We start from the raw sequence: 23957 nt of genomic DNA, 5'->3' as shown, positions 1-23957 counted from the left end.
CCCGAAAAGATTCTATCATATCCTAATAGATCTTACTAACCTCAAAAGATTCCATCTTATCTTTATGGATCCATCTTATCCTAATAAGCATACTTATCCACCCTAGTTTAACAACCATGATCTAATGCAAATTAATTAGATCTTATCTAGTCAAGCTAGTCATACCAATCTAATCTAGATCCCATCTAACCTAATATGATCTAATCTAAAGTGAGTTACTTAATGGACCAGTTAATACTTGTGAAATAGATTAGACCCTCTCCACATGTTTTAACTTAGCTCACCCTACACTAAATAAAGAATGAGAGACCAACCCAACCAATAGAGTCTTGATGGATTGCATAATCTGCCTATCCCCACCTAACATCAAACGAACTTTTGACCTACATCATGTAGTTTATCTCATCCATATCTATCTTAATCATATTCCCAGCCTGATAATATACACTAACTCCTAATCAATGAGACAAGACCGGAGAAGATGATCAACTTCATCAAGAAAGGATGAGCACCAACTCAAGTCTTCAAGGATCAAGTGAGGTCACCAAGATGAGTCAAGATCCACAATTCTGGATGGAGTCTTTTCTTACCCCACTCTTTCTTACCCAAACCTATATATGCCCTAAAGACATCTTCTATCCTACATAATAAAGTGGACATACATATAATACCCATGCTCTCCTATCACTTACTAATAATAAAAAGAGAGACCCTTGATTTAGAAATTAAAAGCTAAATTGCAAACCAATCCTTTTGTATTCCCTTTCCTTACAAATCTCGAGGACGAGATTATTTTTAAGGGGGGTAGGATTTGTAAGACCCAAAATTAGTAGAGGAAAAAAAAATATATAAACAAAGTATCATAATGTTTTGAAAAATTGGGAAATAAGAAAAAGGGGAGAAAAAGGATTTTTCTTTTAAAGGAAACCATTTATACATCCCATGAGATAAATAACAAGGAGAATAAAACTTAAATTAGTAATATTAAAATAATATGGTTTATATTCACCTTTGGATTTCAATTGATACATTGGAAAAATCTGAAAACTAAAATAGAAGTATAAATTTGAATTTGGAATAGAAAATAGAAAATAAACGAGAAGAGAAGAACTAAGAAAAATATTACATAAAATAAAATAAAAATCAGAATAAACATCCTTCATACTTATATTATTAAATTATACCTTTCAAACTGAGGACAAGTTATTCACAAAGTTTGAATTTAAACTTGAACTCGAATTGGATTTGAATTGGAGAAATAATGGGGAAAACAGAAAATATAAATAAAAAAAGAGAAACGAAGCCAACTGGGCCGATTCTCCCTCGGACCGGCCCAACTTCACCCACGCCCCAGCCCCTGCTCACCACGCTACACTCCGCGCCGACCGACTGACGCCGGGGGCCCGCACGTCAGGTTGGATCATCTTCAACAACCCGCCGAGCTTCGCGCGGGTGTGGCGTGTTGACCGGGCTACGGACGGATGGGGGCCGCTCGGGAAATCATGCCACGACCCGCACCGACCGGATCTGGCGGACCTCCGCTATCCACCCGAGCTCACTCACCTGTAGAAGCGTGGCCTCGCGCGCATGGCGGAGTCGCCGTAACCTCCGCGCGTAGCTCGTGCGGCTCGGACCGACTTTTCCCCCCAAATCGGCGCGGAGTTCGGAACACACACGGACGCCGCGCTATAAAATCCAGGTCGCAGCCCTTCAACCCTCACCGTTGTAGCAACAGAGAGAGAAATCGAGAAGAGAGGGAGAGAAAGCGGGTGCCGCCGTGGGGTCTCCCATTGCGACGCCCGGAATACGACCTCGGGGTGGGGCCTTGGGTGCTCGGTGACCTTCGGCCAGGTGCGTGGGTCCAGTCGGAGGAGGGATTGGCGCCCGACAGTCCTTTGCGCGGCGTGAATTGCTCGCCGGAGTGACGACCACGCGGAGGAGCCGCTCGAGCGCGTGAACCGGTGGCTGTGTTGCCGCCGTATTGGTATGTGACCCTCTCCCATGTTCGTTATGCTCTACTATACGTCCTGCGAGGCCCGGATTGACGATTGGCGCACGGAATCGCCGGTGGGGGTTCACCGGAGTGCCCTGTGCCGCGCGGTGTGCGCGCGCCGCCGCCCTGGGAAAAACGGAGGTAGGTGATGGCCCCTGGTCCGTCGGATCGGACGTGTACGGCCGGGATTAACCCTGGGCGCGTACCAATTCGGGGTTGCGGTGGGACCGTCCGATTTAGATCGGACGGGCGAGAGCGGTGCAGAGTTAATTGAATTTCGACCGTTAGATCTAGATCGGGTGGTACGCCTCGTGTACCGGTTCGCAATCTGTGGGATCTAATCTAGACCCTAGATTGCAGATCGGACGGTCAGAAACGCTTGATACCCCTTCGCGGGTACATTTTGCTAAAGAAACCCTAGGGTATTTGATAATGAACCCGCCGTCCTACTTCCACTGTTCTCTGTGTCTAGGACGACTTACCCCGAGCCCCCTGTGCTTAACTGAAATTGAGGCCCAGTCCAGAACCTTATAAACCAGAGAAAATAATTTATAAATGGATTTTTAATATGAAAATAATTACTAGAACTTGATAAATTCATAGAAAATTCATATTAAGCCCAAATTAATCCGTTCCAATTCCTATAATTTTGTAATATTATTGTATATCATCTAGTACCACTGCTTTGACATGAAAGTCACATTAAAATTTACATCCCATTTAATCTTATACAGAACACACAGAATCTTCAGAAAATCATAACTCCTCCGTTTTAACTCTGATTTGATCCATTCAAGTTGCGTTAGTCTCGTAGCTTCGCGTAGATTATTTTTATGCAGTGTATTCTTATGTTTGGTGTAATGTTAATTTTGCCTATACACTGTTTGTTTGTAATGCTACGACTAGCGTGAGGACACGTGTCACCTGAAGATCATCCTGGTACCTGGAATCTCAAGACCCAGGCAAGTTGTGCCCTTGATCACTTCTTTTACCCACTCATGTTCTAATTAATCATAATGATCTGCATAGGTTAATTTGATGGGACCTAATAGGTTACCCTAGTTTGTCTATCTTTATGCCTTGTTTACCACTAAACTTTCTGGGTAGTACTTGCTAGTGCTATATGTGGATTTGGGCATTGAGATACATATTATTCATACTTTTGTTATCAGTTGCTATTTACTGTTCATGATGAGATCATTATGTTAATTGGAACATGGAGAACCACCCGGGAAAACAGTGCTACCACAAGGGTTTAATGGGACGCCCTTGGCCGATTAATTAGGAAAGCTAGTGGAAGACTACCTTACCCGAAAGGGGCAAGGGCAGTAGGGGAGTGGTCAGTGTAGGGAGGCCCTCGGGAGGATTTTGCTGTGATGGCGGTCCTGCAAGGGATTCCTGGGAAGGCCCTCGGGAGGATTTTGCTGTGATGGCGGTCCTGCAAGGGATTCCTGGGGAGGCCCTCGGGAGGATTTTGCTGTGATGGCGGTCCTGCAAGGGATTCCTGCATTGGAGCTTCCTATAAACTGTAGCGGGTTTTCTGAAGCTAGTGGAACTTTGTAAAGGCCTCGTAGTGTTACCCTGCCTCGCCTCCTCGGTAGAGGTGTATGGGAAGTCGCGATCCCTTGGCAGATGGGTAACATGACTTGTGGGTAAAGATGCGCAACCTCTGCAGAGTGTAAAACTGGTATACTAGCCGTGCTCACGGTCATGAGCAGCTCGGACACTCACATGATTAATTTATGGAACTAAATTCAATTTGTCATATGCATTGCATCGCAGGTGATGATGTTACTTTTGTTCTACTACTTAATTGGGTTGGTATTTACTTATACTTAGTAACTGCTAATAAAATTTTGACCAACTTTAAAAGCAATGCTCAGCTCTAACCATCCTCTTTGGTAAGCCTTACACTTCACGTGAGCTCCCATCTTTGGCGAGTTCATTCACATTATTCCCCACAACTTGTTGAGCGATGAACGTATGTGAGCTCACTCTTGCTGTCTCACACCCCCCCACAGGTCAAGAACAGGTACCGCAGGATGAGGCGCATGGAGGATGCTGTGATGTGTTCGTGAGAGATCTAGGCCGTCGTCTCCCAGTCAACTTTGGGTTGCTGGATCGTTTCCTCATATGATGTAATTATTTAATTATTTTTGTACAGAACTCCTATTATATAGTAAAGATGTGACATTCGATCCTGTGCCACTATGCATCATATGTGTGAGACTTGGTCCCAGCACACCTGGTGTTTATGTTCGCGCCCGGGTTTTGGACCCCTAAAATCCGGGTGTGACAAGTAGGGGGGTTACAAGCGTCCACGCGGGTGAGGGAAGCGAGCGGCCCCAAGAGAGCGCCTGTCCCGTCCTCGTCCCCGCGCGGCCAACCTCCTCTAAGAAGGCCCTGGTCCTTCCTTTTATAGGCGTAAGGAGAGGATCCAGGTGTACAATGGGGGTGTAGTAGAGTGCTACGTGTCTAGCGGAGGGAGAGCTAGCGCCCTAAGTACATGCCAATGTGGCAGCCGGAGAGATCTTGGCACCCTGCTGGCGTGATGTCGTGGCTGTCGGAGGAGCAACGGAGCCTGGCGGAGGGACAGCTGTCGGAGCGGTCGAGTCCTTGCTGACGTCCCCCTGCTTCCGTAAGAGAGATGAGAGCCGCCGTCGTCACAGAGCTTGTGGGGCGCCATCATTGCCCATCTGGCGGAGCTAGCCAGAGGGGACACCGGTCTTGTTCTCCGTGACCCGAGTCGGCTCGGGGTAGGATGATGATGGCGCTTCCCGTTGACGTGGTGGGCCCGTGCCCTAGGTCGGGCGACGTGGGGGCTCCTCCGAAGCCGAGGTCGAGTCTGTCTTCCGTGGCCAAGGCCGAGCCCGAGCCCCTGGGTCGGGCGAGGCGGAGGTCGTTCGGCAGAGGCCAGGGCGGAGTCCGAGCCCTGGGGTCGGGCGAAGCGGAGTTCGTCGTCTTCCGGGCCTCAGCCCGAGTCCGAGCTCTGGGGTCGGGCAGAGCGGAGTTCATCGTCTTCCGGGTCTTAGCCCGAGTCCGAGCCCTGGGGTCGGGCGGAGCGGAGTTCGCCGTCTTCCGGGTCTTAGCCCGAGTCCGAGCCCTGGGGTCGGGCGGAGCGGAGTTCGCCGTCTTCCGGGTCTTAGCCCGAGTCCGAGCCCTGGGGTCGGGCGGAGCGGAGTTCGTCGTCTTCCGGGGCTGAGCCCGAGTCCGAGCCCTGGGTCGGGCGGAGCGGAGCTTCCTATGGCGCCTTTGGCAAGGCCTGACTGCCTGTCAGACTCACTCTGTCGAGTGGCACTGCAGTCGGAGTGGCGCAGGCGGCGCTGTCCTTCTGTCAGACCGGTCAGTGGTGCGGCGGAGTGACGGCAGTCACTTCGGCTCTGCCGGGGGGCGCGCGTCAGGATAAAGGTGTCAGGCCACCTTTGTGTTAAATGCTCCTGCAACTCGGTCAGTCGGTGCGGCGATTTAGTCAGGGTTGCTTCTTAGCGAAGCCAAGGCCTCGGGCGAGCCGGAGATGCGTCCGCCGTTAAAAGGGGGGCCTCGGGCGAGACGGAAGTCCCTCGAGGTCGGCTGCCCTTGGCCGAGGCTAGGCTCGGGCGAAGCGTGATCGAGTCACTCGTATGGACTGATCCCTGACTTAATCGCACCCATCAGGCCTCTGCAGCTTTATGCTGATGGGGGTTACCAGCTGAGAATTAGGCGTCTTGAGGGTACCCCTAATTATGGTCCCCGACAGTCGGGGAAGCAATGAACATGAGAAATTTTATGACTGTGCCCTAGGTGGCTCTAGCCATGTTCATTGGCGGAGTCATGGGCTCCGTCGAGCGATGGCATGCTGCTGGAGGGGAGTAGAGCTCTGGTGAAGGGCTTGTGAAGCTTCATTGAGCTGCTAGGGTCATGGTGATGGTCTTGGTCGAGGATGGAGCAGTGTGGGGAGCTCAGGCTATGGGGAGAACAACGGGCGGTGGATGTGGGAGATGGATATCCCCTGGGTCCTTATGAGCACAGAAACACAATTCTGACTCAACCGATGCCAACCTCGGATGGGAGATGCAGTTCCGACTCGCCCAAGGCCAACCTCAGATGGGAGATGCATTCTAACTCGTCCGAGGGCAGCTCGGATGGGAGATGCTGTTCCAACTCGCCCAAGGTCGGCTATGGGCGGGAGACACAGTCATAACTCCCCCGAGGCCAACCTCAAACGAGAGATGCAGTTCCGACTCACCCAAGGGTAGCTCTAGGCAGAACACACTGTTCCGGCTCACCCAAGGCCAACCTTGAGTGAGAGATGCAGTCACGATTCACCCGAGGCTGACTTTAGGCGGAAGCCCAGAAACGCTCCATGGGCCTCTTGATGGGCCTCTCGATGACTTGCCTAGCAAGGCATGCCCTCAGGCCGCAACCAGACTGGATGAGCTTGACCCAGGGAGATGAATACCGGACAACCAAGTTATGTGCAGAAGGAGCGCTGGTACCTCAGGCAGGGAGGTTGAACATACTAGAAGAGCTAGATACTCGGAAATAACTCGGATGATTGGGAGCTGAACTCCAGATAAGAAGGAATGCATGCCGTGCTAAAAGGATATATTCAGATAGAGTTAGATAGTCATCATGACTTGTAAAGGGATAACCCTCTGGTCATTTATATAAGGCCGAGGGGGTACCCCTATGATGCCATGTCATTTCATCTCATCACATCCCGTCACCACCTCATAGATCATTAGCCTTCACATAGCAACTAGGCCACCACTAGATCGATAGGAGAACTCACCCTCCACCACCCACAGCTCATCTGTAACCCATGTACACCAGTGATACTCAAATACTCAGCCTAGATAGGACATAGGGTGTTGCGCATCGTAGCAGCCCAAACCTGTATAAACCCTTGTGTGATCCGACGTGCATCCTCACGTACCATCGAGTCGCAATCAATGACGCCATCCTGCTTAAAGGCATCATGTGGGGAACCTCGTGGTGCATCGTTGGGTCATAAGCACCGATAGTTGGCATGCTAGGTAGGGGGTGCGATGTTGATTCATGACGACTCCATGGCCATTGTCTTCAACACCCTGGTCATCTTCAACGTCGAGCAGGTTTTCCGCTTTGGATCCCTCTCCTGCATCGTGGATCGAGAAGGCGTCCTGCACCGCATCACAAATCCATTAGAGAAGAGATCTTCTCTGATGGCACCGATCGTGGAGGCAGGCTTGCCCCACCTAATCTTAGCAAGAACTACTCTAAAGAACTCCAAGGCATTAATACCTTAACCAACCTCCACCCCACGTAGGATTGCACCCACGTATTGTCAAACCCGGATTTAAGGGATAAAGTCGGGTGCATCTCATATGTGCGCCAAAGAAGAACATCACATATAATGACAACGTGTATTGAGATAAATGTCACGAATATCATTATTACATAGCGGAAGTCTTACAAAAATAAATGATAATAATAAAGCGAACTAAGTATTATTCCTTGCCGCCATCAAGCTGACTGGGAGATGCCACCTAGATAAGCTCGTACTCCTCATTGTAAGGCTCCTCCTGGACCACCTGTTATTTTCTTGTGGGGGATGTTTATATATCGCAAGAGTGAGCTCACAAAAGATCATAGCTCAACAAATTATGGGGAAAAATGTGCATGAACTCACCAAAGGTGGGAGTTCATGTGAAGTGTAAGGCTGATCAACAAATAAGGGTTAAAGCTGAGCATTGCTTTTAATAAGTTGGTCAAGTTTTATTAGCAGTTACTAAATGTAAGTAGATACGAAACCACAATGCGATGCAAATGACAAATTGAATTTAATTCCATAAATTAATCATGCGAGAGTCCTGAGCTACTCATGACCGCGAGCACGACTAATATACCAGTTTTACACTCTGCAGAGGTTGTACCCTGTACCCACAAGTCATGTTACCCATCCGCCACGGGGTTGTACGGACCCCATACACCTCCACCAAGGAAGCGAGGCAGGGTAACACTATGAGGCTTTTACAAAGTTCCACTAGCTTCAGAAAACCTGCTACAGTTTCTAGGAAGCGCAATGTAGGAATCCCCCGTATGACCGCCATTACAGCAAAATCAACCTGAGAACCTCCCTACACGCCACCCCCTACTGTCCTTGCCCCTTTCGGGTAAGGTAGTCCTCCACTAGCTTTCCTAATTAGTCAGCCAAGGGCATCCCATTCCATCCTTGTGGTGGCACATGTTTCTTAAGTTAAGCTCCATGTTCCAATTAACATAATGGTCTTATCATGAACGGTAATGGAACACTAATAATAAAGAATGACCATGTGTAATAGTTATCTCAACACCCAAAACCATATATAGCAATAGCAAAAACTACCCAAAAGTTTAGGGGTAAATAATGTGTAAAGATGACCAAACTAGGGTGACATATTAGGTCCCATCAAAATTAAGCCTATGCATGCCAAAATGATTATAAAGAATATTATTGGGTAAATAAAAGTGGTCAAGGGCACAACTTGCCTTTAATGAGCTCCTGCTCAGCAACTTCTACCTGTTGAACACCTGGATCCTTAATCACTTGCTCGTCTACTTGCCACAATACAAAATGCATAATAATATTCTACGCATCGCAACGAGATTGTAGGAACAAGAATCACTAAATTCGGAGTTACAAATTACGAGTTATGATTTTCCGAAGTCTTTATGTGTTTGGTACAAAATTAACAAGTGATAAACTGTAATATAGATTTCATGCTAAAATAGAGTTACTAAGTGATAAACAATATTAATACAAAATTATAGCAACTGGAATGGGTTAAAAAGGAGTAAAAATGAATTTTCTATGAATTAATCAAGTTCCTGCAATTATTTTTACACTAAAAAGCATTTTCTAAATGAATGTATCTGATTTTCTATTTCTCTGTACTGCGCGCAGAAATATACCGAACACCAGGGGCTACTACGTAAAAGTTCTAGGACTCGGGACACACCCGCGATGGACTGCAGGTTGATTTAGTAAAAACTCAGGGGTTCTTCTGCATATCTACATAGCCGAACAGTTATGATGGGTTCTCGGCCGCACGATCAAGCGTGGAAGGCACAAATTAGGTCTGGCGCTACCCGAACCGGTACGCAGAGGTGGCCGTCGGATTACAGATTGACAGCCCAGATTCAATTTACTTCATTTGCTTCCCACACACATGATCTTGAATGAACGGTTGAGATCTAAAACTCTACAGATCTATCCTTGATCACCCGATGTTTGGTCAACGACACAGAACCGACCCATACTCAGCGTTATGATGATCTGATCTCGACCGATCGATTGGATCTAACGATCCCCAGGGTTTCTTCCTCACCCGACAATGACCGTACTAACATACCGCTGATGAGCGGTGGCGGTCTCGCCGGTCAAGGGCTGCTGGACGACCCATGCCCCTAGAACATACCTGAAAAGGCTCTACGCGCACCGCATAGCTTAGCGAACTAGGTGAGGTGGAGATTACCGGCTATTGTCTGGTGGTGATTGTCACACTCGGTTCTGGGGGCAAAACCAAATGCATAGCATATGTGGGCCAGGATCCATTTTCCCCACATATGTTGACGTCACAAGTGTAATATATCGAAAGACAATGCAATAAAGGCATAAAGAGAGTAGAATAACTTTATTACATCATCTGGATCATAGTATCTTAAACAAGTATCATAATCAAAGTACGGTGGAATTAAACATGGACACTCTTTCACAGGAAGGTGACTGGCGCATTGTTAGACTCAAAATTCATCAATGTCATCTGCGTAGTCTTCATTATCACCCTCTGATCAAAACATTAGCAAGGGTGAGCTCACTTATGGTCGGGGCTCAACAAGTGGGGGAAATAATGCAAGTTAACAAGGTAGGCTATGGATAAGCGGTAAGCATTTTAATTGGTCAATATTTTATTAGCAACATCTGTCTTACTAATAAGTGTGTATCCCAAATATCCCAATTAATCAAAGGCATAAGATTATATCAAAAACACTTAAGTGAAATCACTTAAGCAAACCACTGGTAGATCATCAGGTCACGATTTATTTTCCATCTTTAAGTTCAATTACCATGTGAGGGTCCAAGTTGCTCTTAACCGTGAGCACGGCTGACATATCAGTTTTACACTCTGTAGAGGTGGTACAACTTTACCCACAAGCCGTGTATCCCATCTAGCCTGGGTTGATCGGACCCATAAACACTTCCGAGGTGAATGGCTAGGGATCCACTATGAGCCTTTCACAAAATATCCTTAGTACAAAGCCACCCGCTATGGTTTCCACATCAGTATTGATGGCCCTCTGGGTCATGTACCTTAGCTAATACTACCACCCAATGTTAACATGAGCTACCACCAAACCACTACGTCCCCCTCTTGTCCATCTTTCAAGTAGTGTTGCTAAGCACTAAGTCTATAGAGCTAATTACCAAAGCCAGAGCCATTATAACACTCGTGGTTGCACTGTTATCCTGGGTGGTCACTCTATATTCCATTTAATACAAAATGTTTTTTGTTTAACCATCGGGTTAACATCATATATAAAACTTCATTTCTGGAACATAGTATCATTAAAAGAGTGACATCATATTTATCAAGTTGAGCAATAGCAAAAATTATGAAACATATCATTTATCCCAGGATAATTCAAGGAATAGGGTTGGTAATTCTAGGAAATCCTATTTAGGAAAATCCCATCAAATTATGCAATATCCGAAAAGTAAACATTATTATATGCATTATTTCGGTACAAATAGAAATGCAGAGGGACTTGCCTTGCTCGAAAGTGTCCTGTGGTTCATCCTCGAACGAGTTTGGTTTGTCTACCTCACAGTCAACTTCTAGCATCGATTTGTGTATCGTACATACAAAAGCATACGTACGCCAAATAAATAACATACACCATTACATGGGTAATCATTCACCATTACATACACATTCATACATCACACAACTATACTCATAAATATGTCTACAGCATAAATGTTTATTAATCCACTATATCTTCCTATTTGAGTTATCATTGGTGAAAATATGAGTAGGTGACTACGAGCTAGTTTATCTAGTATAATGTAGATAAAATGTCATAACAAACTTTAATTTATTACTAATAATAGTCCTTTGGGTTTTATTCTTTTCTTTCTAAATAGAAATTATATGTATAGCTAAAAAATGTTTGTTTATAAATCACCTAATATTAATATTCTAAGAATTAATATAAATTACTAATTTTGGATTTTAGTAACATAATCATGGTTATTTTGACATAAATGGATATTTTACTAATTCTAAGTAATTAAGTGCTATACGCATGAACACATTTATCATGACTATTAATGATTTAGTTTTTAACATGACCAAGAAAATGGGACCTAGTACTTATTTTAATTTCTTATATCATTAAAAAACTATACTTAAACAATCACTAACATAATATTATTTTATATGCCAAATGAGAAGTTAATCAAAAAGGATTCTAGTACTTAATCACAAAATTAAAGAATCTTGACAATGCCTATTTTTTCGAAATACAAAAATGCCCATGTCCAAAATATTGTCGCAGGACTGATCTATAATTAAACTTAAACATCAGGGGAGGGAGCACGGTGGGGAGGGAGAGAAAATGGCCTTGGTCGGCTCCTATTTATAGGGAGTAGGGAGGACGAGAAGAACCGGGGAGGGGAGAAGACGGCGGCGTCGCCATCAAAATGCCATTGATGGCGTTAGCCATAACTCCGGCCGTTACCGGCTTGAAGGAGAGGGAAGTGGGGGAGGGAGAGAGGGAAATGACTATCCACGACGTCATCAACTGCAGGGAGGCAGAGCGGCTTCGGGGTGGCCGAGCGGCACGGCGGTCCGGCGCCCACGCGCGCGGTCGGCGACACGCAGGGACGCACCCACGAGGAAGGCGGCTGGGGGTGGGCCCCATGCGTCATAGAGAGGGTGAGGGGAGGGTTCGGGCGCGGCTGGGCCGCTTGGTAGCTGCCCTAGTGGGCCTCGGCTGGGGCGAGTTCGGCCTGGCCGAGCGATTAAGGTTTTTTTTTCTTTTCTATTTAAAAATATAAATAAATATATTTTTAAATATTTCCATAAATCATAATAATTATACCAAATTATTTATAACTAAAATACTTATTTTTGGTCCAATGTTTTTATATTAATAAATTGGCTTTCATTATAGAAGAAATTCTACGAAACAACCATAAATCAAATATGAGTAAACAAAATTATTCTAAATGCAAATAAGAATCAAACACTTGAAAAAACTCATTACTATATTTACCACTAATAATCTAAATGCATTATTTTTAGTTGATGGTTTTGTGGTGTTACAAACCTACTCCCCTTAAAAAGAATCTCTTCCTCGAGATTAAGGAACTTCTGAGAATAACTGGGGGAATTCTGCTCTGAGTTCATCTTCTCTTTCACAAGTGTCCTCACCTTTCGAATGATGATTCCACTGAACTTTACACATGTTGATAACTTTACTCCGTGTAATTCTGCGAGAAGTTTCCAAAATTCTGATAGGGTACTCGGAATAAGACAAATCCTCCTTAACATTGAGTTCTTCCATAGGTAATTGTTCCTCCGGTACTCTTAAGCATTTCTTAAGTTGTGACACATGAAATACGTCATGCACGTCTAATAAACTATCAGATAGTTCTAACTGATACACTACTTCACCTTTTCTTTCCAAAATTTTGAATAGGCCAATGTAGTGAGGAGATAGTTTACCCTTAACCTTAAATCTTTTCATTCCTCTCATCGGTGAAACTTTAAGGTATACGAAGTCTCCAACTTCAAAGATCAACTCTCTTCTTCTATTATCAGCATAGCTTTTCTATCTCGACTGTGCTGTTTTCAAATTCTCTCTGACAATTGTACTTGCTTTTCTGCTTCTTGGAGAATTTCTGGACCAAATACTTAACTTTCTTCGGTCTGATTCCAATAAAGCGGTGTTCTACACTTTCATCCATAAAGTGCTTCAAACGGTGCCATTTTTAAACTTGCCTGGTAACTATTGTTGTACGATAATTCTGCATAAGGCAAATTCTTATCCCAGCTTCTACCATGCTTTAGAGCGCAAGCTCTTAGCAGATCTTCCAACATTTGGTTTGTTCTTTTCATTTGCCCATCCGTTTGCGGATGATAAGCTGAGCTGAAATTTAACTTGGTATCCATGGACTCATGTAGTCTTTTCCAAAAGCGCGAGGTAAATTGGGTTCCTCGATCCGATACGATCTTCTTTGGTACTCCATGTAGACAAACAATTCTTGACATGTATAACTCTGCTAACTGGGCTCCTGAGTAGGTTGTCTTCACAGGTATAAAGTGTGCCACTTTAGTCAACCTGTCCACTGTAACCCATATTGAATCATAGCCATCCTGAGTATGGGGTAGTCGAACTATGAAATCCATACCGATTTCTTCTCATTTCCATTCCGGTACCTTGAGAGATTGTAGTAATCCTGCTGGTCTATGGTGTTCGGCTTTAACTCGTTGACACACATCACATAGTGCAACATGAGTAGCCACATCTCTTTTCAAACCGTACCACCAATACTTTTCCTTTAGGTCCTAGTACATCTTAGTACTTCCACGGTGAATAGAATACACCGAATCATGAGCTTCTCTTAAAATAAGTTGGCGTAGGTGCTCGATTTCTGGTACACAAATTCTCTTTTTAAACCATACTGTGCCTTGCTCATCTTTTGTGAAATCTGGGCTTTACCCAAACTAATTTGTGCCTTAATTTCCTTGATTTTCTCATCAGATCCTTGTTCTTTATGAATTTCTTGTTCCAAAGTAGATTCTACTTTCATAACTGTTGCTTCCATATTATTGAGCATACCAAGATTGAGTTGTTCCATTTCCCAGCACAATTCCTGTGACATCAAATGAGTAGTGACACTGTTCACTAGACCTTTATGGCTCAAAGCATCGGCCACTACATTTGCTTTTCCTGGGTGATATTGTATTTCCAAATCATAGTCTTTGATTAACTCAAGTCATCTTCTTTGTCTTAGGTTGAGTTATTTCTGCGTGAAGATATATTTCAAGCTTTTGTGATCCGTGAAGATTTTACACTTGTTTCCAATCATGTAGTGCCTCCAAATCTTCAAAGCGTGCACTACGACAGCTAATTCCAAATCATGTGTAGGATAATTCTCTTCATGCTTCCGTAACTGCCTTGAAGCATAGGCAATCACTTTTTCTTCTTGCATTAACACATATCCAAGTCCTAGATGTGATGCATCTCAATACACATCAAATCCTTTATGAATATCATGCATAATTAACACTGGTGCAGTGGTTAGCCTTTCCTTTAATTCCTCAAAACATTTCTAACATGCTTCATCCCACTTAAATTCTTTACCTTTTTCCAACAGTGAAGTAAGGGGTTTCACTATTTTGGAGAAGCCTTCAATAAATCTTCGGTAGTATCCTGCTAATCCAAGAAAACTCCTGATCTTGGACACATCTGTGGGTTGTTTCCAATTTAGTATTTCACTTATTTTACTGGGTCTACTTTGATTCCTCCATCGGTGACACTATGACCTAGGAATGCATACAACTGATTGTCACAAAGCTTCTGTAGAATTAATCTCAGATGATCTTCATGTGCTTCTTCATTATGAGAGTATAGTAGTATGTCGTCGATGAATACCACCACAAACTGGTCAAGGTATTCCATGAATACTTTATTCATCAAGTTCATAAAGTAAGCTGGTGCATTAGTCAGTCCAAAAGACATGACTAAAAATTCATACAGTCCATATCTTGTGGTGAAGGCTATTTTAGGTATATCTTCGGTTCGAATCTTCAACTGATGATAACCTGATCTTAAATCTATTTTTGACATTACTTTAGCTCCTCTCATCTGATCAAACAGATCTTCAATCCGAGATAACGAGTACTTATTCTTAATCGTTACTTCGTTCAAGCTTCTATAGTCCACACACATTCTCCTTGAACCATCTTTCTTGTTCACGAATAGAACTGGGGCTCCCCATGGAGACGAATTGGGGCGAATAAAACCTTTTTTTTAGTAATTCTTCTATTTGTTTCTTCAGTTCAATTAAATCTTTTACATCCATTCGGTAAGCTCTTTTTGAAATTGGTGTGGTTCCAGGTAATAGTTCAATAGAAAACTCTATATCACGATCAGGTGGCATACCTGGTAATTCTTCCGGAAATACGTCTGGGTATTCACACACTATTCTGATGTGCTCCAAAGATTTTTCTTACAACTGATTTACCATTGCTTCTGCTGTTGCTGGCATACTGACATTGACTTCAACTCTTTCTCCTTGCGGTCTGGTTAATGTAACCATCCTTTTAGCACATGATATTACTCCATCATACTTGGTCAAGTAGTCTATTCCATGTATCACATCGATTCCACTTGATTCCAAAATTATCAGCTCTACTATAAAGCTTAGGCCTCTAATTTCAATCTAAGTCTGAGGGCATGAGTGAGTGGCTCTAAATTCACCTCCTAGTGATCGAATTAATAGTTTCTTCTTCAAGGGATAGTTTGGTATATTATGTTTTTCCATAAATGACTTTGTTACGAAGGAGTGAGATGCTCCAGAATCAAATAAAACTGATGCAGGTATGGAGTTAATAAGAAACATACCATACACCACGTGACATCTTCAGGAACTGATTCTGCTGTCACATGATTGATTCTTCCCCTACTCTGGTTCTACGGAGTCTTGTTCTATGCAGATCCATGAGCAGGTGTGTTCTAGTCAGTCCTCTGGTTGCTGTTCTTCTGTGGTGTCTGTTGATTACGCCTTGGGCAGATATTAGCATAGTGGCCAAGTTCGCCACACTTGAAACAACCATTAGGTTGGACTGGGGTAGTTGTGTTGTTGTTCTTGGCCGGTGTGTTCACGACGCTTCTTGTACGCGGATGGTCCGGCCGGGGGGGGGGGGGGGGGCGGGGGGACTCCGGCGAGGTGAGCGCGCGGTGGCGAGCTTCGGCGAGGTGGGTTGGGCACGGCGCGATGGCAAAACAAGGGAGAGAGAGGAGGGAGCATGGTGGGAGGGAGAGAAAACAGGCTTGGTCGGCTCCTATTTATAGAGTGAAGGGAGGAGGAGAAGAGCTGGGGAGGGGAGAAGACGGCGATGTCGCCATCAAAACGCCATTGATGGTGTTAGCCATAACTCCGGCGGTTACCAGCTTGAAGGAAAGGGAAGTGGGAGAGGGAGAGAGGGAAACGATTGTCCACGACGTCATCAATTGCAGGGAGGAGGAGCGGCTTCGGGGTGGGCCCCATGTGTCAGAGAGGGTGAGGGGAGGGTTTAGGCGCGGCTGGGCCGCTTGGTAGCTGCCCTAGTGGGCCTCGGCTAGGCCAAATTCGACCTGGCCGAGCAATTAGGGTTTTTTCTTTTCTATTTAAAAATATAAATAAATATATTTTTAAATATTTCTAAAAATCATAATATTATACCAAAATTATTTATAACTAAAATACTTATTTTGGGACCAATGTTTTTATATTAATAAATTGGCTTTCATTATAAAAGAAATTCTACGAAACAACCATAAATCAAATATGAGCAAACAAAATTATTCTAAATGCAAATAAGAATCAATCACTTGAAAGAAAAATTCATTACTATATTTACCACTAATACTTATTTTCCTTTTTCTTTTTCTTTTTCCTTTTCTTTTCCTAATTTTCAAAGATTCAAATATTCAACTGAATTCAAATCTTGGTATTGAACTTTACACTGCCAATTAAGTTAAACCCTATTTTCTCAGTAATATATCTATATCTATATTTTTATTTACATTGTACATTGTTTTCCTTTCCTTCTCTTTCCTTATATGTATTACTTCGAAATGCTAAATTTCAATTTAGATTTAACCTTAATTCTTATCATTAATGTATTCTTATTAACATTATTATTATTATTAAATGTGCAAACAATTAAATTCCAACATGATGCACCATTTTCTTTATTTAATATAATCGGTGCAAGAATGAGAAAAGCAACACAAGTAGTCAATTAAACCTTTTTATACTTTCCCAATTCTTGTACATTCTATTACTGTCACTATTTGGGTATTACAAATCCTACCTCCCTTAAAAATAATCTCGACCTCGAGATTAAGAAGAACTAGGGAAGAGGTGTGGAAATTCTATTCGAAGCTTTTCTTCTCTCTCCCAAGTAGCCTCATCTTCACCGTGGTGACTCCATTGCACTTTGCACATCTTGATTACTTTATTCCTTGTAATTCGAGTCAAAGTGTCAATGATCTTGATAGGATACTCCATGTAAGTTAGATCACCTTTCACACTGAGTTCTTCCATTGGTAACTGTTCCTCTGGAATACGGAGACACATCTTGAGTTGAGATATGTGGAATACATCGTGCACATCAGATAGATGATCTGGTAGCTCAAGCTGGTAGGACATCTCCCCAACTCGCCTAAAGATTCTGAAGGGTTCAATAAAGCGAGGGGATAGCTTGCCTTTAACTTTGAATCTCCTCATTCCATGAATTGGTGACACCTTGAGATACACGTGGTCACCCTCCTTGAATTCCAGTGGTCTTCTCCGGTTATCAGCATAACTCTTCTGTCGAGTCTGTGCTACCCTCAAGTTCTCCCGGATCACCCGCACTTGTTCTTCTGCCTCTTGAATAATTTGAGGCCCAAAGAACTGCCTTTCACCAGTCTGATCCCAATATAGAGCAGTTCTACACTTTCTGCCATATAAAGCTTCAAATGGTGACATTTTCAGACTGGCCTGATAACTATTATTGTAAGAGAACTTTGTATATGCTAGACTCTTGTCCCAACTGCCTCCATGCTTGAGGGCACAAGCTCTCAACATATCCTCAAGTACTTGGTTACTTCTCTCAGTTTGGCCATCAGTTTGAGGATGATAGGCTGAACTGAAGTTCAACTTTGTATCCATGTTCTCATGAAGGCTCTTCCAAAATCTTGAGGTAAATTGTGATCCTCGATCAGAAACAATCTTCTTTGGTACATCGTGTAAGCACACAATTCGAGCCATGTATAATTCTGCCAACCGAGAACCATTATAAGTAGTCTTGATAGGAATGAAGTGAGCCAGTTTGGTCAGCCTATCCATGATCACCCATATAGAATCGTAACCCTTCAGGGTGCGAGGCAACACAGTAACGAAATCCATACCAATTTCTTCCCACTTCTGTTCGGGTACTTTTAATGGGTGTAGCAGTCCAGCTGGTCTTTGATGTTCAGCTTTGACTCTTTGACATACATCACACACAGCCACATGTGCAGCTACATCTCTTTTCAGCCCATACCACTAGTACTTTTGCTTCAGATCCTGATACATCTTAGTGCTACCAGGATGAATAGAGTAATCAGAGTCATGGGCTTCCTTTAGTATGGTCTCACAAAGGCTATCAATTTCAGGAAAACATATCCAGTTCTTGAAACATAATGTGCCTTGCTCATCCTCCGTGAAGTCTGGACCTCTACCTTCAGCCATCAGATCTTTGATTTTTTGAATTTTAGCATCACCGATCTGACCCTTGTGTATTTCTTGCTCCAAGGTAGGTTCCACTTCAATAGTGATCCCTTTAGTGTGTGCAACTATTCCCAGGTTGAGTCTACTAAAATCTTCTACTAACTCATCAGGTAGCTGGGTGACAATAGCTGCATGAACATGCTCCTTGCGACTCAAGGCATCCGCAACCAGGTTTGCCTGGATGATAGTGAATTTCCAAGTCATAATCTTTAATGAGCTCCAACCAACGGCGTTGCCTAAGGTTGAGATCTTTCTGAGTGAAAATATACTTTAAGCTCTTATGATCAGTGTAGACTTGGCACTTAGTTCCCATTATATAATGCCTCCAAATCTTGAGAGCATGCACTACGGCTGCCAGTTCTAAGTCATGAGTGGGTTAGTTCAACTCATGTTTCCGCAACTGGCGAGACGCGTAGGCGATGACATGTCCTTCTTGCATAAGAACACATCCCAAGCTCTGTTGGCACGCATTACAATATATATCAAATCCCTTCTGTAGATCTGGCGTAATCAAAATTGGGGGTGACGTCAATCTTAACTTCAGCTGATTGAAACTATCTTGACATTCATGAGACCAATTAAACTCCTTTCCCTTATCTAATAGTGAGGTCATAGGCTTAGCAACCTTGGAGAATCCTTCAATAAATTGTCGGTAGTAGCCTGCAAGTCCCAAGAAACTCTAAATTTCAGTAACCGAGCTTGGTATCTTCCATGCCACTATCTCTCTTACTTTAGTAGGATCCACTGATATTCCTCCATTAGAGATGATGTGTCCAAGGAATGGCACTTCGTCAATCCAGAACTCATACTTGCTATACTTGGCGTAGAGTTGATTATCTTATAACTTCTGTAACACCATTCACAGATGTTCTTCATGTTCACTATCATTCTTGGAATAAATCAGAATGTTGTCGATGAATACCACGACAAATCTATCAAGATACTCCTTGAACACCTTGTTCATCAGATTCATGAAGTAGGCTGGTGCATTAGTTAAGCCAAACGACATGACTGTGAACTCATATAGACCATATCGGGTAGAGAAAGCCGTCTTGGGAATATCAGATGGCCTAATCTTCATTTGATGGTATCTCGATCTGAGATCAATTTTAGAGAATACTCTAGCACCTCTCATCTGAACAAATAAATCTTCAATACGAGGTGAAGGATACTTATTCTTAATTTTGACATCATTAAGTGATCTATAATCAACACACATCGTCTATGATCGAGCCTTCTTCTGTACAAATAGAACCGGCGCTCCCCAAGGTGAGGAACTCGGTCAAATGTACCCCGCCTCCTGTAACTCTGTTAGTTGCTTCTTAAGTTCTTTTAGTTCTTCTACTGACATCATGTATGGCCTTTTAGATATAGGAGCGGTTCCAGGTAAGAGATCAATGACAAACTCAACTTCCCTATCTGGTGGCATCCCGGGTAACTCCTCTAGAAAGGCATCTGGGAAATCTCTAACCACACGGATGTTTCTGCCCACAAATTTCCCATCTACTAGATATACGTCGGGTCTGGTAGAGGCTATTATGGTAATCATTACTTCAAATCTCTCCTTTTGGACTGGTGAGTTCTACGGTTCCCTTAGCACAATGTATAACTGCCTTTGCTTTCCTTAACCATGACATACCAAGTATCAGATCTATACTGCTTTCCTCTAATACTATAGGCGTAGACCAGAATTCCCTTCCCATGATTGTCAATGTTAATATGTTGGTCATATAATTGGCTTCAATAGACCCTTTTGGGGTAATTACTATTAGTGGCTTTTGCATATTTTGAAGTAGTAACTCATTTGTGTTGGCTTAGCGAGCAGAAATAAATGAATGCGTAGCTCTAGAACCAAATAATATAGCTGCAATAATTGAATTAATATAAAACATACCAACAGCGATGTTAGCTCCATCAGCGGTAGCATCAACACTGACTTGGTTGACCCAGGCAATGCTGAATCCCTTGCCAGAACCTAGAGTTGGTTGCTTGCCTTGGACGGGTGTGCTGGGAATCCTCTTCGGACAAGCATTCGCATAGTGCCCAACCTACCCACACTTGAAGCAAGTGGTGACTATACCCTGTCATACAGGTCTCGTCGGGGTGCTAGTGGGGGCAGCCTGAAGAGTGTGTGGAGTCTATGGAGTCCCCTGTGGTGCATACTAAGCTGGGCGTTGTCCTCCTCCAGGACGAGCCCGTGTACCCTGGGGTGGAACATAGCGAGGACGGATGCTACTGCTCCCCTGCCCCTGGGTGATAGCCTTCCTCTTCATCTCTCCCAGCTGAACACGCTTGTGTTCAATAGCAATAGCCTTATCCAGAAGCCTATGGAAAGATGGGAAGGTGTGAGCAACCAGCTGATACTAAAGTGGTCCAACTAGTCCATCCATGAAATGCTCGTGCTTCCTTTCATCATCTGCAACTTCATCTGGAGCATACCTTGACAGCTGAATAAATTTGTCGCGATATTCACTGACTGACATGTTGCCTTGCTTCAGTGATAAGAATTCCTGCTTCTTGATTTTCATCAGGCCATCAGGAATATGATAGTTTCTGAATTGTGTAGCGAATTCTGCCTAGGTAGTATTATTGGCAGCATCATGGGCAGTAGTGTAGGAGTCCCACCAATCAGAGGCGGGGACAGTAAGACGACCAGAAGCATAGAGCACCTTCTCTCGGTCAGAGCATTAAGCAATATTCAGTATCTTCTCCACTGATTTCAACTAGTCATCAACATGTAAAGGATCTGGAGAACTGGAGAATGCAAGTGGCTTGTGAGTCATGAATTCTCGGTGCTTGTCCCAGGGTGGAACAGATGGTGGTGGTGGAGGTAGTGGTGGTTGTTGCTGCCTTTCCCGTCATTCTTGCCTCAATTCTTCTCGCATCTCCTGCCTTTCCTGACGCATCTCCTGGCGTTCTTGCCTCATCTGAGCTTGCATTTCTATCATAGTATTTTACATCTGCTGCAACATCTGCATCTGAGCTGCAACCACTGGATCTGTCCCAGGCGGTGAAGGATTCATTTCTGGTTGTGGTTGTCTAATAATCCTCCTGTTGTGGGGGTTGGCAGGTAGATCGATTCCGCCTCCCTTCCTGGTATTAATCATCTGTGTTAGAAACACATGGTAAGATAGGATTGTAGACAAGACGAGTAATTACGAGACATGAACGTTTGGGGATTCTATTAGCTAAGTAGATTAGTGTGTCACCTACTAAGGCTAATACATTACCATATAGTGGTACATGCTAGAATGCCTTGCTATACTAATTCAGTCAATCAAAGAAGCAAATCAAGCATTTACCATCAGAACAAATATCCAATCACTTCAAGTAGAGAAAATAATTTTAATTTTGTCTTAGGTCTTCTATCTCTTTAAAGGGTCATAAATGTAGGATTCCAAGGTGTGAAATCCTCCTTGTCTTTTTAGAGTAGAAAAGATAAGAGTAGTCAGAGTAGAACAACAAAAGGTGAGACAGGAACAAGATAAGTATAGAAAGAATCAGAGTGAGGTAAGTAGGTAAGGGTTTATGTCCAGTTTTATCTAGGTTTCGTCCTACAGTCAACATTTCCTCTGATACCACTTATGTCACACCCGGATTTAAGGGATAAAGCCGGGTGCGTCTCATATGTGCGCCAAAGAAGAACATCACATATAATGACAAAGTGTATAGAGATAAATGTCATGAATATCATTATTACATAGCAGAAGTCTTACAAAAATAAATGATAATAATAAAGCGAACTAAGTATTATTCATTGGCGCCATCAAGTTGACTAGGAGACGCCACCTAGATAAGCTCGTACTCCTCATTGTAAGGCTCCTCCTGGACCACCTGTTCTTCTCCTATGGGGGGTTATATATCGCAAGAGTGAGCTCACAAAAGATCGTAGCTCAACAAGTTGTGGGGAATAATGTGCATGAACTCACCAAAGGTGGGAGTTCATGTGAAGTGTAATGGTGATCAACAAATAAGGGTTAAAGCTGAGCATTGCTTTTAATAAGTTGGTCAAGTTTTATTAGCAATTACTAAATTGAAGTAGATACCAAACTAGAGTAATAGTAGATCAAAATATAATAATAAACCACAATGCGATGAAAATGTCAAATTGAATTTAATTCCATAAATCATGTTACCCATCTGCAGAATTTAATAATAGATCATGACCGTGAGCACGACTAGTATACCAGTTTTACACTCTGCAGAGGTTGTACCCTGTACCCACAAGTCATGTTACCCATCTGCCATGGGGTTGTACGGACCCCATACACCTCTACCAAGGAAGCGAGGCAGGGTAACACTATGAGGCCTTTACAAAGTTCCACTAGCTTAAGAAAACCCGCTACAGTTTCTAGGAAGCGCAATGCAGGAATCCCCCGTCTGACTGTCATCGCAGGAAAATCAACCTGAGAACCTCCCTATACGCCACTCCCCAACTGCCCTTGCCCCATTCGGGTAAGGTAGTCCTCCAATAGCTTTCCTAAGTAGTCAGCCAAGGGCATCCAATTCCACCCTTGTGGTGGCACGTGTTTCTCAAGATAGGCTCCATGTTCCAATTAACATAATGGTCTTATCATGAACAATAATGGAACAATAATAATAAAGAATGACCTTGTGTAATAGTTATCTCAACACCCAAAACCATATATAGCAATAGCAAAGACTACCCAAAAGTTCAGGGGTAAACAAGGTGTAAAGATGACCAAACTAGGGTGACCTATTGGGTCCCATCAAAATTAAGCCTATGCATGCCAAAATGATTATAAAGAACATTTTTGGGTAAATAAAAGTGCTCAAGGGCACAACTTGCCTTCAATGAGCTTCTGCTTAGCAACTTCTACCTGTTGAACACATGGATCCTCAATCACTTACTCGTCTACTCGCCACGATACAAACAAACATGGTACAAGGGTAATTAATCATCACACCAAACATGAGAACATAATACATAATAATATTCTACGCATCGCAACGAGATCGTAGGAACAAGAATCACTAAATTCAGACTTACGAATTATGAGTTATGATTTTCTAAAGTCTTTATGTGTTTGGTACAAAATTAACCAAGTGATAAATTGTCATAAAGATTTCATGCTAAAACAGAGTTACTAAGTGAGAAACAATATTAATACAAAATTATAGCAACTGGAATGTGTTAAAAAGGAGTAAAAATAAATTTTCTATGAAGTAATCAAGTTCCTGCAATTATTTTTACACTAAAAAGCATTTTCTAAATGAATTTATCTGATTTTCTATATCTCTGTACTGCGCACAAATATACGGAAGACCAGGGCTACTACGTAAAAGTTCTAAGACTTAGGACACACCCGCGATGGACTGTGGGTTGATTTAGTAAAAACATAGGGGTTCTTCTGCATATCTACATAGTCGAACGGTTATGATGGGTTCTCGGCCGCATGATCAAGCGTGGAA

This window comes from Zea mays, chromosome 10 (assembly GCF_902167145.1).
Source record: "Zea mays cultivar B73 chromosome 10, Zm-B73-REFERENCE-NAM-5.0, whole genome shotgun sequence".
NCBI classification, from domain to species: Eukaryota; Viridiplantae; Streptophyta; class Magnoliopsida; order Poales; family Poaceae; genus Zea; species Zea mays.
The sequence above is the reverse complement of the archived record's forward strand: the minus strand, read 5'-3'. Positions refer to the sequence as shown.